The following is a 14,730-nucleotide window of genomic DNA, read 5'->3' as shown; positions in this document are numbered from 1 at the left end:
TGTCCTGGGCCCACCAGCTGCTCCCCTTCAGGCGCCGGCGATACGTCACCACATCTCCAGGTTTCAGGAGGGACTTTGCACCATCTCCGCACAGGCAGGGCTCCACCTCGTCCCGGGTGATGCAGACTCTCAGGGCCGCTCCAATTTCCTGGACGAAGCCTTTCCCCTCCTGGGGCTGATAGACAATCACAACGCCCCATTTCGGCAGGGAGCCCTCCAGCAGCTCACCTCGCGCCTCCCACTCTACTTCCTGCTGGAACTCCGCGATCAGATGGTTCCTATATTCTCCCCAAGGGAAGGGCCCGAGGTCATGCCCCCCCGGTGCTTTGGGACCAGGCGGCGGGGACACTTGGGCACCAGTGGTCGCAGTGGCGGCCGGGTCTGGTGCGGATGTGAGGCGACCTCCCTGGGGGCTGCGGCACTGAGTACCTTCGTTTGAGGTAACTCCTCTGGCACCACTCCACTCTCCTGAGGGAGGCGTATGGACTGGGGACCGTTCAGGTACAGGATGCCCCATCGATGGCTCCCATGGATCCAAATCCTCCAACGGGGGCATGTTGGGGTAATCCTCCGGTGACGGGGGTCGGTGCGGGGCCATCCTCTTCCTTAGGCCTTCTCTGGTCTCCAGTCCCACGTCATCTGAGTTATAGTTTCGTTTCTTCGGTCTCCGCCCGCCATAGAGGATCAGGAGGCGGGTCGCCGCCGCTGACAGACACGTCCTCAAGATACAGAAATATTTAGACTGGGCGGCCATTGTCTTTCGCGCTCTCCAACTCATGTACGCCCACTTCCATGCCCTTCTTCTCCTCCTGCGCTCTCCTTAGCGCTGTAATGGCGGCGGTTTTGGCAGGAACTTTTGGCGGCAAGTGGCAATCCACAGTCTTTGCAATAAATCACAGTTCAAGCACAATTCAGATGCAGTTCCAAGGCACACATGACCTGATTCTTCAGGCTTAAGTAGATCCTGTTCGTGACGCCAAGTTTGGAGCGCCCCCAGACGCAGGGCCGCGGGGTACTCGGTACCGGGCCTCTCTGTCTCAGTTCTGGGGTCGTCACGGTGGCTAGACCCGGTCCGTGACCCTGCTAAGGAGCGTCCAATGAAAGATGAGATAATGGTGCGTGGTGTAGGTAACGATGAATAACGAGGACACGGGGTTGCAGTCTCTTTACCTCTTTACTGAAGGCTTCAGGATCCTCAATCCAGAGTACTGTTAACAGGGCTGGCTGAGACCAGCCGGTCCGAAGGCACCTCCAGAGTTCCCTTTGCAGGTGGAAATCTGTGCCTACCTTCTAGCACCTGTGTGTTGTAGTACTTCCCTGCTGAGCACCATGGGATAGTCCTCACAACTGTTGTGTCTGTTTCTGATGTTCTTTCTCACAACTTATATCTGTTCTGATGTTCTTCTCCGTCCCCCAGAAGATATGGCTAGGACGCACCCGTATGATGGGTAGGCCTGGAGTTCTTCCGGGACCCTAGTGACGCCCCTCTCCCACAGTTGCCCCCTATGTCTGCTTAGGTGATTTAGGTGAGACAGCCAACCTATAAATAACTCTCCTGCCGTTGGTTTGAAGTAATGCTTGGATCCCAATACTTCCTCGGCGTTCCGGCCACCGGCTACGCGCCTCAGTAGGATGTTGCCTCGATCTTACGGCACGACTCCTACTGGTGTTATCTCCTTTTTGCTGTGATCTCGTTTCTCACTCTCCACAATAAACCTCGCTTCTTGTCCTTTCTTGAGATATCGCCGCAATGTAGTGCAGGCACGGCTCCTTAACGCTCTATCTTGTTCGCTAGGCCTCTGTGAGGATCCCACCCCTGACAGGGACCCCCCTGAATCTTTCCCCTGCAACACCCCCTGCCACAGGATGTTGCCTGGTTCCAACCCAGTCAGCTTCTAACTAACTTCCTATCCAACCCCCAGTTTTACCAGATTGTGAGGAGTGGCCTAATACATAGTACCCTTTGCTCCCCCTGGAGGTCAGACTGTGAAGTGTATTGGTGTCTGTGATACCTGGTCAGGTGAACTCCTTAAGTGCCATCAGACGTACCATCAATCCCCTTAGCGGCGGAGCGTCAGTACTGCAACGACCAGGACTCTGGGGCGCTGCAGTAGCGTCTCCATTTTTCGTGAACTAGGGTTGGGTGAGGGCTTATTTTTTGTGTGCCGAGCTGACGTTTTTAATGATACCATTTTGGTACAGATACGATCTTTTAATTACCCGTTATTGCATTTTAATGCAATGTTACAGCGACCAAAAAAAAACGTAATTCTGTTTTTTTAATTTTTTTTATTGCTACGCCATTTAGCGATCAGGTTAATATTTTTTTTTTATTCATAGATCAAGCGATTCTGAACCCGGCGATACCAAATATGTGTAGGTTTGAATTTTTTTTTCTTGTTTTTTTTTTTAATGGGGCAAAAGGGTGGTGACTTGAACTTTTACATTGTTTTTTTTTCATATTTTTAAAAACATTCTTTTTTTTACTTTTGCCATGCTTCAATAGCCTCCATGGGAGGCCAGAAGCTGCCACAACTTGATTGGCTCTGCTACATAGAGGCGATGATCAGATCGCCCTTAGGGCTTGTTACCACTTGCGAGAAACACGTCCGTGTCTCGCATGTGGAAACCAAGCTCTGGCGCCTGCACTTTGGTGCGGAGCGTGCAGCTCTATGTGTTGCTATGCGGCCGCCCGCTCCGCTCTGGAGTGCCGGCGCCTGAGCTTGGTTCAACATGCGAGACACGGACGTGTTTCTCGTAAGTGGAAACAAGCCCTTATGTAGCAGAATTACAGCATTGCTATGAGAGCCGACCAAAGAGGGTGGCTCTCACAGCAATCCAGCATCAACAACCATAGAGGTCTCAAGGAGACTTCTGGTTGTTATGCTGGTGCACCGCTTACCCCCATGACATGATCGGGGCCGATGGCCAGAAGCACTTGTTAAATGCCGCTGTAAGAGTTTTACAGCAGCAATTAACTAGTTAATAGGCAAAACAGCTGACATGTCCCGGCTTTGATGCAGACTCACCGCCGGAGCCCACATCAAAGCAGGGGGTGCTGCCAGCGGACGTACTATTCCGTCCGATGGCAGAAAGGGGTTAGAACCTGCCTGTGCAAAGCTGAGTACATAGAGGTGCACAGCCCAGGGAGAGGACCACATCTCCAAATACATATCTAAAAAGTTTGGACTATACCAATCCACAGTCAGACAAATTGTGTACAAATGTTAAAGTGCAAGTGCGAGCTTGCAGCCACCCCTCATAGTATAGTTAATGATGACTGTAATGGCTCCATGCACACCCCATTGACTGAAAGCCGGTGGCTCCAGAGAGGAAATAAGTTTATTTTCTCCCAGTAGCTGTACTTTCAGTAAGCCCGGTTTCACAAGTCAGAGTCTTGGGTACGTGTGGTGACAGTTTTCTCATGTACTGGAGACAATGACACACGTAGACCCATTCAAATGAATGGGTCTATGCACATGTCAGCGTGTTTTTGCAGACTGTGTGTCCGTGTGCAAAACACGCAGACATGTCTATTTTTACCTGGACACACGGGCCGCAAAACGTGCCACACACGTTCACACGGAGAACACCGCACACTGTTCTCCATGTGCACAGACGCCCGCCGGGGAAAAAGCGCTACTGTAAGCACTGTTCCCTGGCAGCTGGTGCTGAACGCGGCTTTCATCCATTCTCCATTCTCTGCGGACAAGCAGGGGAGAGTGAATGAATGAAAAACCTGAAGTGGGGTCCCCCTATGTTTTTAAACCAACTCAGCAAAACTCACAGGTGCGGGCTGCTATTCTCAGGCTGGTAAGGGACCATGGATATGGGCCTCTCCCAGCCTAAAAACAGCAGCCCGCAGCTGCCCAGAAAAGGTACATCTATTAGATGCATCAATTCATGAGCTTTGCCAGGTTCTTCCCACTTGCCCTGTAGCGGAGGCAATTGGGGTAATGGGAGTCAATGTCACCTTCCTATTGTAAGGTGACATTAAGCCCGACTTAGTAATGGAGAGGTGTCAATAAGACACCTTTCCATTACTAATCCTATAGTTGGTAAGGGGTTAAATAAACACCACACAGTAAGAATAAAGTATTTTAATGAAATCATACACCACACAGCTTTGCCATCTTTATTATACTGGTAATCTAAGCGACGCCCTCAATCTCCTGTAAAAGAAAAAGTAAAAATAATAAACCAATAATATACCCATACCTGTCCGGCATTCAGTCAGTCCCACGCCATAATCCATATCTAGGGAATATACAGTTTACAACCGGGAGCGGAGCTAATGCTACCGTCCCAGCGGTAAACTATGGAATGAATGATACGCAGCGGAGGCAGGCTCAGTAACTAGCAGTGACATCAATGAGTCTGTGCTCGCTGCCGGCATGAACTCCTGTGACCTCAGGACCGTGGGAGGATGTAAGTGATGAGGTCACTGTGACAGAGCTTGAACTGCCATGACCACATCACTTGCATTCTCCCACGGTCCTGAGGTCACAGGAGTCCATGCAGGCAGCGAGCACAGACTCCGTGAAGTCAGCGCTAGTTACTGAGCTTGTGACCGCTGCGCATCATTCATTCATTTCCCCATGCTCGCGCTGCTCACAGGCAGAGCAGGGGAGAAGGGATGACAGCTGACTTCAGCACCAACTGCCGGGTAACAGCGCTTACAGTAGCGCTACTTCCCCAGCGGCCATGCATGTGGTACTGATGCGGCATATGGTTGCCACACGTAGTACACAAACGGACACTGATATCTCCGGTACCAGTTTTCCCGGTACCGGAAATATCAGGACTTGTGAAACCGGCCTAAGGAAGTATTTTAATGCTATATACCTGCAGATTAGCCCTACAGATGCAGGTAAATAGCGTTTTCTAAAGTGACAGATTACCTTTAATGCTCATGAGTCTACCATCAGGAGGACACTGAACAGCAATGGTGTACAAGAGCATAATTAACCCCTTAACGACCGCCGATACGCCTTTTAACGGCGGCCGCTAAAGGTACTTAAACCACAGAAGCCGTTAATTAACGGCGCTGTGGAAAAAGTGAATAGCGCCCCCCAGAGTCGGATTTTCTCTGGGGTCTCGGTTGCCGAGGGTAGCCGAGACCCCAGAGAACATGATTCGGGGGGGTTTTTCCCGACCCCCGTGTTGCGATCGCCGGTAATTAACCGTTTACCGGCGGTCGCAACAAAAAAAAAAAAAACGCGATTTGCCATTTAATTTCTCTGTCCTCCGATGTGATCGCACATCGGAGGACAGAGAAATAGGGTCCCCTATGGCCCCCGATAGCCCCCCAATACTCACCTACCTCCCCCGGTGCTCCTCGTGGCTCCCGATGGGCGCCGCCATCTTTTTTCCGGGGAAAAGATGGCGGGCGCATGCGCAGTACGCCCGCCGCCCGGCACCCGGAAGATCTTTGGGGTCTCAGCTGCCGGGGGTAGCCGAGACCCCAAAGAACATTATCGGGGTCGGTTTGCACCGACCCCTGTTTTGCGATCGCCGGTAATTAACAGTTTACCGGCAACCGCAAAAAAAAAAGCGATCTGTAATTCTCTGTCCTCTGATGTGATCACACATCAGAGGACAGAGAAATAGGGGGATTCGGGGACCCTAACATACTCACCCGGTGTCCCTGGGTCCTCTTCTGTCTTCTCCTGCCGGCCGGCTTTTTCATCATGGCGGGCGCATGCGCAGTGCGCCCGCCATCTGCTGCCATCTGCCGGCCGACAGGAGAGACGAGTTGGGGCAAAAATTAGGGTTAGTGTTAGGGTTGGGGCTAAATTTAGGGTTAGGGTTAGGGTTAGGGTTGGGGCTAAATTTAGGGTTAGGGTTAGGGTTGGGGCTAAATTTAGGGTTAGGGTTAGGGTTGGGGCTAAATTTAGGGTTAGGGTTAGGGTTGGGGCTAAATTTAGGGTTAGGGTTAGGGTTGGGGCTAAATTTAGGGTTAGGGTTAGGGCTAGGGTTAGGGTTAGGGTTAGGCTACTTTCACACTAGCGTTTTTTGGCTTCCGCCGCAATGCGTCGTTGGAGAAAAAACGCATCCTGCAAAAGTGCTTGCAGGATGCGTTTTTTCTCCATTGGCTTGCATTAGCGACGCATTGCGACGGATTGCCACACGTCGCATCCGTCATGCGACGGATGCGTCGTGCTTTGGCAGACCGTCGGCACAAAAAAGCTACATGTAACTTTTTTGTGCGACGTGTCCGCCATTTCCGACCGCGCATGCGCGGCCGGAACTCCGCCCCCGCCTCCCCGCACCTCACAATGGGGCAGCGGATGCGTTGAAAAAACAGCATCTGCTGCACCCGTTGTGCGGCGCTTACAACGCTAGCGTCGGTACATCGGCCCGACACACTGCGATGGGCCGAGTACGACGCTAGTGTGAAAGTAGCCTTAGGCTTCTTTCACACTTGCGTCGGTACGAGGCGGTCGCAATGCGTCGGCCCGACGTACGTTGTGAAAATTGTACACAACGTGGGCAGCGGATGCAGTTTTTCAACGCATCCGCTGCCCAGTCTATGTCCTGGGGAGGAGGGGGCAGAGTTACGGCCACGCATGCGCGGAAATGGCGGACGCGACGTACAAAAAAAAGGTTACATTGAACTTTTTTTGTGACGACGGGGCTAAAGTTATGGTTAGGGTTGGGGCTAAAGTTAGGGTTAGGGTTGGGGCTAAAGTTAGGGTTAGAGTTGGGATTAGGGTTAGGGTTTGGAGTAGGGTTGGGATTAGGGTTACGTTTGGGATTAGGGTTGGTATTAGGGTTACGTTTGGGATTAGGGTTAGGGGTGTGTTGGATTTAGGGTTTTGATTAGTGTTATGGTTAGGGTTGATATTAGGGCTGTTTTGGGGTTAGGGTTGTGATTATCGTTAGGGTTGTGATTAGGATTATGGATCGGGTTGAGATTAGGGTTAGGGGTGTGTTGGAGTTAGGGTTGGAGTTATAATTTGGGGGTTTCCACTGTTTAGGTACATCAGGGGGTCTCCAAACACGACAGCCAATTTTGCGCTAAAAAAGTCAAATGGTGCTCCCTCCCTTCTGAGCTCTGCCGTGCGCCCAAACAGTGGTTTACCCCCACATATGGGGCACCAGCGTACTCGGGATAAATTGGACAACAACTTTTGGGGTCAAATTTCTCCTGTTACCCTTGTGAAAATAAAAACTTGGGGGCTAAAAATCTTTTTTGTGGAAAAAAAAAATATTTTTTTATTTTCACTACTCTGCATTATAAACTTCTGTGAAGCACTTGAGCAATCAAAGTTCTCACCACATATCTAGGTAAGTTCCTTAGGGGGTCTAGTTTCCAAAATTTGGTCACTTGTGGGGGGTTTCTACTGTTTAGGTACATCAGGGGCTCTGCAAACGCAACATAACACCCACAGACAATTCTAGCAAAGTCTGCATTCCAAAATGTCGCTCCTTCCCTTCCGAGCTCTGCCGTGCGCCCAAACAGTGGTTTACCCCCACATATGGGGTACCAGCATACTCAGGACAAATTGGAGAACAAATATTGGCATCCAATTTCTCTTGTTACCCTTGTGAAAATAAAAACTTGGGGGCTAAAAAATCTTTTTTGTGGAAAAAAAATATATTTTCTATTTTCACTACTCTGCATTATAAACTTCTGTGAAGCACTTGGGCATTCAAAGTTCTCACCACATATCTAGATAAGTTCCTTGGGGGGTCGATTTTCCAAAATGGGGTCACTTGTTGGGGGTTTCTACTGTTTAGGTACATTAGGGGTCTGCAAACGCAACATAACGCCCGCAGACAATTCTAGCAAAGTCTGCATTCCAAAATAGCGCTCCTTCCCTTCCGAGCTCTGCCGTGCGCCCAAACAGTGGTTTACCCCCACATATGGGGTACCAGCATACTCAGGACAAATTGGACAACTTTTGGGGTCCAATTTCTCGTTACCCTTGTGAAAATAAAAACTTGGGGGCTAAAAAATCTTTATTGTTAAAAAAAATATATTTTTTATTTTCACGACTCTGCATTATAAACTTCTGTGATGCACTTGGGCATTCAAAGTTCTCACTACACATCTAGATAAGTTCCATGGGGGGTATAGTTTCCAAAATGGGGTCACTTTTGGGGGGTTTCTACTGTTTAGGCACATCAGGGGCTCTCCAAACGCGACATGGCGTCCGATCTCAATTCCAGTCAATTTTGCATTGAAAAGTCAAATGGCGCTCCTTTGCTTCCGAGCTCAGCCATGCGCCCAAACAGTGGTTTACCCCCACATATGGGGTGTCGGCGTACTCAAGACAAATTGTATAACAACTTCTGGGGTCCATTTTCTCCTGTTACCCTTGGTAAAATAAAAATTTGGAGGCAAAAATATCATTGTAGAAAAAATGCGATTTTTTTATTTTCACGGCTCTACGTTATAAACTTCTGTGAAGCACCTGGGGGTTTAAAGTGCTCACCACACATCTAGATAAGTTCCTTAAGGGGTCTAGTTTCCAAAATGGTGTCATTTGTGGGGGGGTCTCCACTGTTTAGGCACATCAGCGGCTCTCCAAACGTGACATGGCGTCCGATCTCAATTCCAGCCAATTCTACATTGAAAAAGTAAAACGACACTCCTTCTCTTCCAAGCTCTGCGGTGCGCCCAAACAGTGGTTTAACCCCACATATGGGGTATCGGCGTACTCAAGAGAAATTGCACAACAACTTTTGTGGTCTAATTTCTCCTGTTACCCTTGTGAAAATAAAAATTTGGGGGCAAAAAGATCATTTTTGTAGAAAAAATGCGATTTTTTATTTTCACGGCTCTACGTTATAAACTTCTGTGAAGCACTTGGGGGTTCAAAGTGCTCACCACACATCTAGATAAGTTCCTTAAGGGGTCTAGTTTCCAAAATGGTGTCACTTGTGGGGGGTTTCCACTGTTTAGGCACATTAGGGGTTCTCCAAACGCGACATGGCGTCCGATCTCAATTCCAGCCAATTCTGCATTGAAACAGTCAAACGGTGCTCCTTCACTTCCAAGCTCTGCGGTGCGCCCAAACAGTGGTTTACCACAACATATGGGGTATCGGCGTACTCAGAAAAAATTGCACAACAAAACTTGTGGTTAAATTTCTGTTTTTACACTTGTGAAAATAAAAAAAAATGGTTCTGAAGTAAAATGTTTGCAAAAAAAAGTTAAATGTTCATTTTTTTCTTCCACAGTGTTTCAGTTCCTGTGAAGTACGTAAAGGGTTAATAAACTTCTTGAATGTGGTTTTGAGCAGCTTGAGGGGTGCAGTTTTTAGAATGGTGTCACACTTGGTTATTTTCTATCATATAGACCCCTCAAAATGACTTCAAATGTGATGTGGTCCCTAAAAAAAACATGGTGTTGTAAAAATGAGAAATTGCTGGTCAACTTTTAACCCTTATAACTCCCTAACAAAAAAAAAAATTGTTTCCAAAATTGTGCTGTTGTAAAGTAGACATGTGGGAAATGTTATTTATTAACTATTTTTTGTGACATATCTCTCTGATTTAAGGGCATAAAAATACAAAGTTTGAAAATTGCAAAATTTTAAAAATTTTCGCCATATTTCCATTTTTTTCATAAATAATCGCAAGTAATATCGAAGAAATATTACCACTAACTTGAAGTACAATATGTCACGAAAAAACAGTCTCAGAATCAGCGGGATCCGATAAAGCGTTCCAGAGTTATAACCTCTTAAAGTGACAGTGGTCAGAATTGTAAAAATTGGCTCGGTCACTAAGTACCAAATTGGCTCTGTCACTAAGGGGTTAAAACAAGAAAGTCATTGCACTCCTTAACATTGCTGCCAGCATTCAGCTTACTAATAATCAGCTGGACAAGTCAGAAAGGCAACTGAAACAATGTTTTGTGGCTGGGTGAGACAAAAGCAGAGATTTATGACTTAAGCTTAGAGAAGGTTTAAATGAGAAGTGTTATGGCTTGAGAAAGAAAAACACTGCTGGACAGCATAACAACCTCATACCATCCATGAAATATAGTTGTAGTATCATGGTTTGAGCCTGTTTTGCTGCATTTGGGCCATAATGTCTTACATTGTTAACAATGAGTTCTGATTTATACCAGTAGGATGTCAGAACATCTGTCCATGAGCTAAAACACAAGAGACTGTGGGTCAGATGGCAAGACTACGACCAAATCACGCAAGTCCTAGGTAAAGAAGAATAACATTAATGCTTTGGAATGGCCAAGTCAAAGACCTAATCTTAACACAATAGAAATGTTGTGGAAGGACATGAAGTAGGAAGGTCATGGGAGAAAATCCACAAGAGTTGAAGCTTTTCTGTATGGAGGAATAGGGCACAATTCATCCAATTTGATGTGCAGGACTAATCAGCAATTACTGATGATAATATTTAGATGAAATTGTAGCCGTGGAAGTTATTGATACCAGGTACTGAAAGCAAAGGTTTGCATACTTTTCCTCCTCACAGACATGTCAGATTGAATTAGTTTCCTCATAAAAAAAAGCCAAATTCTAATATTTTAGACTCATTGGTTGGATTTGCTTTTTTATCTACTTTTAGGACTTGTAAAATCTGATGCAATTTTAGGTAAACTTTATGCAGAAATATGAAAAATGTTGAAGGGTTCACAAACTTTCAAACACTACTGTAGTGATTGTACATTTTTGGACAATTTTTGGAACTCTCCTGTGGCATCTGTGATACACCAAGAATATGGCTGTGGTTGAAAAGAAGTAATTCCATTCCCTGACAGCAAGCGGCTTGGATGGTAAACATATCATTCATTCCCTGAACTGAACTATCCTGCATGTCTATTGCTCCATTCCCTGACAGCAAGCGGCTTGGATGGTAAACATATCATTCATTCCCTGAACTGAACTATCCTGCATGTCTATTGCTCCATTTCCTGACAGCAAGCGGCTTGGATGGTAAACATATCATTCATTCCCTGAACTGAACTATCCTGCATGTCTATTGCTCCATTCCCTGACAGCAAGCGGCTTGGATGGTAAACATATCATTCATTCCCTGAACTGAACTATCCTGCATGTCTATCGCTCCATTCCCTGACAGCAAGCGGCTTGGATGGTAAACATATCATTCATTCCCTGAACTGAACTATCCTGCATGTCTATTGCTCCATTCCCTGACAGCAAGCGGCTTGGATGGTAAACATATCATTCATTCCCTGAACTGAACTATCCTGCATGTCTATTGATCCATTCCCTGACAGCAAGCGGCTTGGATGGTATCTGATTCATTCTATCTTCGGCATTGAATCCAGCATATAGCTATATATGTTAGTCATCTTTTAATGCATTTGTTTGTGTTTATAGATATTTAACTCACTTTTGCTTGTCCCTATGTAGAGAGATCACTAGTGTTGAGCATTCCGATACTGCAAGTATCGGGTATCGGCCGATACTTGCGGGTATCGGAATTCCGATACCGAGATCCGATATTTTTGTGATATCGGGTATCGGTATCGAAACAACATTAATGTAAAAATGTGTAAAAGAGAGAATTAAAATAAAAAATATTGCTATACTCACCTCTCCGACGCAGCCTGCACCTTACCGAGGGAAGCGGCAGCGTTCTTTGTTTAAAATTTGAGCTTTTCTTTCCTTTACGTGAGTCCCGGCTTGTGATTGGTTGCGTGCCGCCCATGTGACCGGGACGCAACCAATCACAGCAAGCCGTGACGTAATTTCAGGTCCTTCAGGATTTTAAAATTACGTTCCGGCGTTGTGATTGGTTGCGTCGCAGTCACATGGGCGACGCAACCAATCACAGCAAGCCGTGACGTAATTTCAGGTCCTTAAGGATTTTAAAATTACGTCCCGGCTTTGTGATTGGTTGCGTCGCAGTCACATGGGAGACGCAACCAATCACAAGCCGTGACATCACGGGAGGCTGGACACGCGCGCATTTTAAAATGGGCGCGTGTCCAGCCTCCCGTGACGTCCCGGCTTGTGATTGGTTGCGCCGCGGTCAACCAATCACAAGCCGGGAGGCTGGACACGCGCCCATTTTAAAATTTTAAAATGCACGCGTGTCCAGCCTCCCGGCTTGTGATTGGTTGACCGCGGCGCAACCAATCACAAGCCGGGACGTCACGGGAGGCTGGACACGCGCCCATTTTAAAAAGCGCGCGTGTCCAGCCTCCCGTGACGTCACGGCTTGTGATTGGTTAATGGCGGCCATGTTGCCGGGACGCGGACCAATCACAGCAAGCCGTGACGTAATTTCGTCACGGCTTGCTGTGATTGGTCCGCGTCCTGGCAACATGGCCGCCCTGACCAATCACAAGCCGGGACTTCACGTAACCAAGTAAAAGCGCGAATTTTAAACAAACAACGCTGCCGGTTCCCTCGCTGAGGTCCAGGCTGCGTCGGAGAGGTGAGTATAGCGATATTTTTTATTTTAATTCTTTCTTTTACACATTTATATGGATCCCAGGGCCTGAAGGAGAGTTTCCTCTCCTTCAGACCCTGGGAACCATCAGGAATACCGTCCGATACTTGAGTCCCATTGACTTGTATTGGTATCGGGTATCGGTATCGGATTGGATCCGATACTTTGCCGGTATCGGCCGATACTTTCCGATACCGATACTTTCAAGTATCGGACGGTATCGCTCAACACTAGAGATCACATAACTTTTTCAAAGGGGTTTATGATCCATGCAGACCTTGACATTTGTTTATCTGATCACTACATTTATTGTGTCCTGCTGTCTCAACTGAGTTAGATTGAGGGTATGTGCACACGTTCAGGATTTCTTGCAGAAATTTCCTGAAGAAAACCGGAAATTTTCTGCAAGAAATCCGCATTTTTTTTTTTGCGTTTTTTTTCCGTTTTTTTTGCGTTTTTTTAACATTCTGCAAGCGTAATTAGCTTGCAGAATGCTAAAGTTTTCCAAGCGATCTGTAGCATCGCTTGGAAAACTGACTGACAAGTTGGTCGCACTTGTCAAACATAGCGTTTGACAAGTGTGACCAACTTGTTACTATAGATGCTGCTTTTGCAGCATCTATAGTAAAAGATAGAACGTTTAAAAATAATAAAAAAAATAAAAAAAATGCTTATACTCACCCGCAGACATCAGATCTCCTCACCGGCGTCCATTCCTATAGCTGATGTGTGCGCGCAGGGCCTTCCATGACGTCACGGTCACGTGAGCGGTCTCGACCAATCACAGGACAGTGACGTCATTCGGCAAGGTCCTTCTCCGCACACCAGCTACAGGAACCAGCCAGCGTGCAGCACAGAGGCGGGAACACTGCGCTGGACATCGAGGGTGAGTATAGGACTGTTTTTTATTTTATTTCTTATTTTTTGACCACTTATATGGTGCCCAGTGCATGGAGGAGAGTTTCCTCTCCTCCACCCTGGGTACCAACCGCACATAATCTGCTTACTTCCCGCATGGTGTGCACAGCCCCGTGTGGGAAGTAAGCAGATCAATGGACCCCTAGGTGTGCGGAATCCCCGCAATTCCGCATTTTTAATGAACATGTTGCTTTTTTTTCCGCTATGCGATTTTTTCGCGGAAAAAATCGCAACATTTGCACAAAAAATGCGGAATACCTTGTAAATAATAGGAGGCATATGTTAGCGTTTTTTTCGCGTTTTTATCACGTTTTTATAGCGAAAAAACGCGAAAAAAACGCTAAAAATCCTGAACGTGTGCACATGGCCTGAGTGGTAACAAGAGGGGGAGAAACACCCTTTTCCAAAAAAAAAAAAAAAAAGAGATAATAATAATCTTTATTTTTATATAGCGCTAACATATTACGCAGCGCTTTACAGTTTGTACACATTATTGTCCCCGATGGGGCTCACAATCTAAATTCCCTATCAGTATGTCTTTGGAATGTGGGAGGAAACTGGAGTGCCCAGAGGAAACCCACGCAAACACGGAGAGAACATACAAACTCTTTGCAGATGTTGTCCAAGGTGGGATTAGAACCCAGGACTCCAGCGCTGCAAGGCTGCTGTGCTAACCACTGCGCCACAATGTGGACATAACTTGAGGATGCATTCATGCAGGGGTGCATTCGTGCACTATTATTCGTGTACTTTTTTTCAAAGTATATTTTTTTTCTAAGTATGACGCAGTTATAACATGGCAGTTAGACAGGGCAGGAGACAGTTAAGACAATCTAAACCTACTCCCTATTCACTTGAAACAGAACAAATACACACCATATGTATCTGTATAATCTATATCCTAGCTGCTGCATTCACTCACCGCCCTTGCATAAACTCTTTAAACTCCATCCATATCGGCCCCTCTGTCCTTGCCTCTCCTATGTATAGCACTCATGCTCTGTTCACATTGCTTAACAGCGCAGATCCATTCAGTCCCACCATCCAACACAAAAGACGCTCTCACAAATCACTTAACCATCTGCTCACTCTTTCTATCCTCCTTCTCCTAGTCGCTGGAGACATCTCTCCAAACCCCGGCCCCCCATGTTATAGCCAGTCAAACCTCCCAACTGCTACACCCAGAAACCCCTCTAACCTTATTAATATTCCATGCATGCCTTCTGTCTCTTTCAATTGTGCTCTTTGGAATTCTCGCTCTGTGTGTAATAAACTCTCCTTCACCCATGATTACTTCCTTTCTAAGGCTCTTAGTCTCCTGGCTCTTACTGAAACCTGGATCCAGCAGTCAGACACAACCGCTGCTGCTGCTCTCTCCTATGGTGGACTACACTTTTCTCATACCCCAAGATC

This window comes from Ranitomeya variabilis, chromosome 6, assembly GCF_051348905.1.
Source record: "Ranitomeya variabilis isolate aRanVar5 chromosome 6, aRanVar5.hap1, whole genome shotgun sequence".
Lineage (NCBI taxonomy): Eukaryota > Metazoa > Chordata > Amphibia > Anura > Dendrobatidae > Ranitomeya > Ranitomeya variabilis.
Note: the sequence above shows the minus strand (reverse complement) of the source record.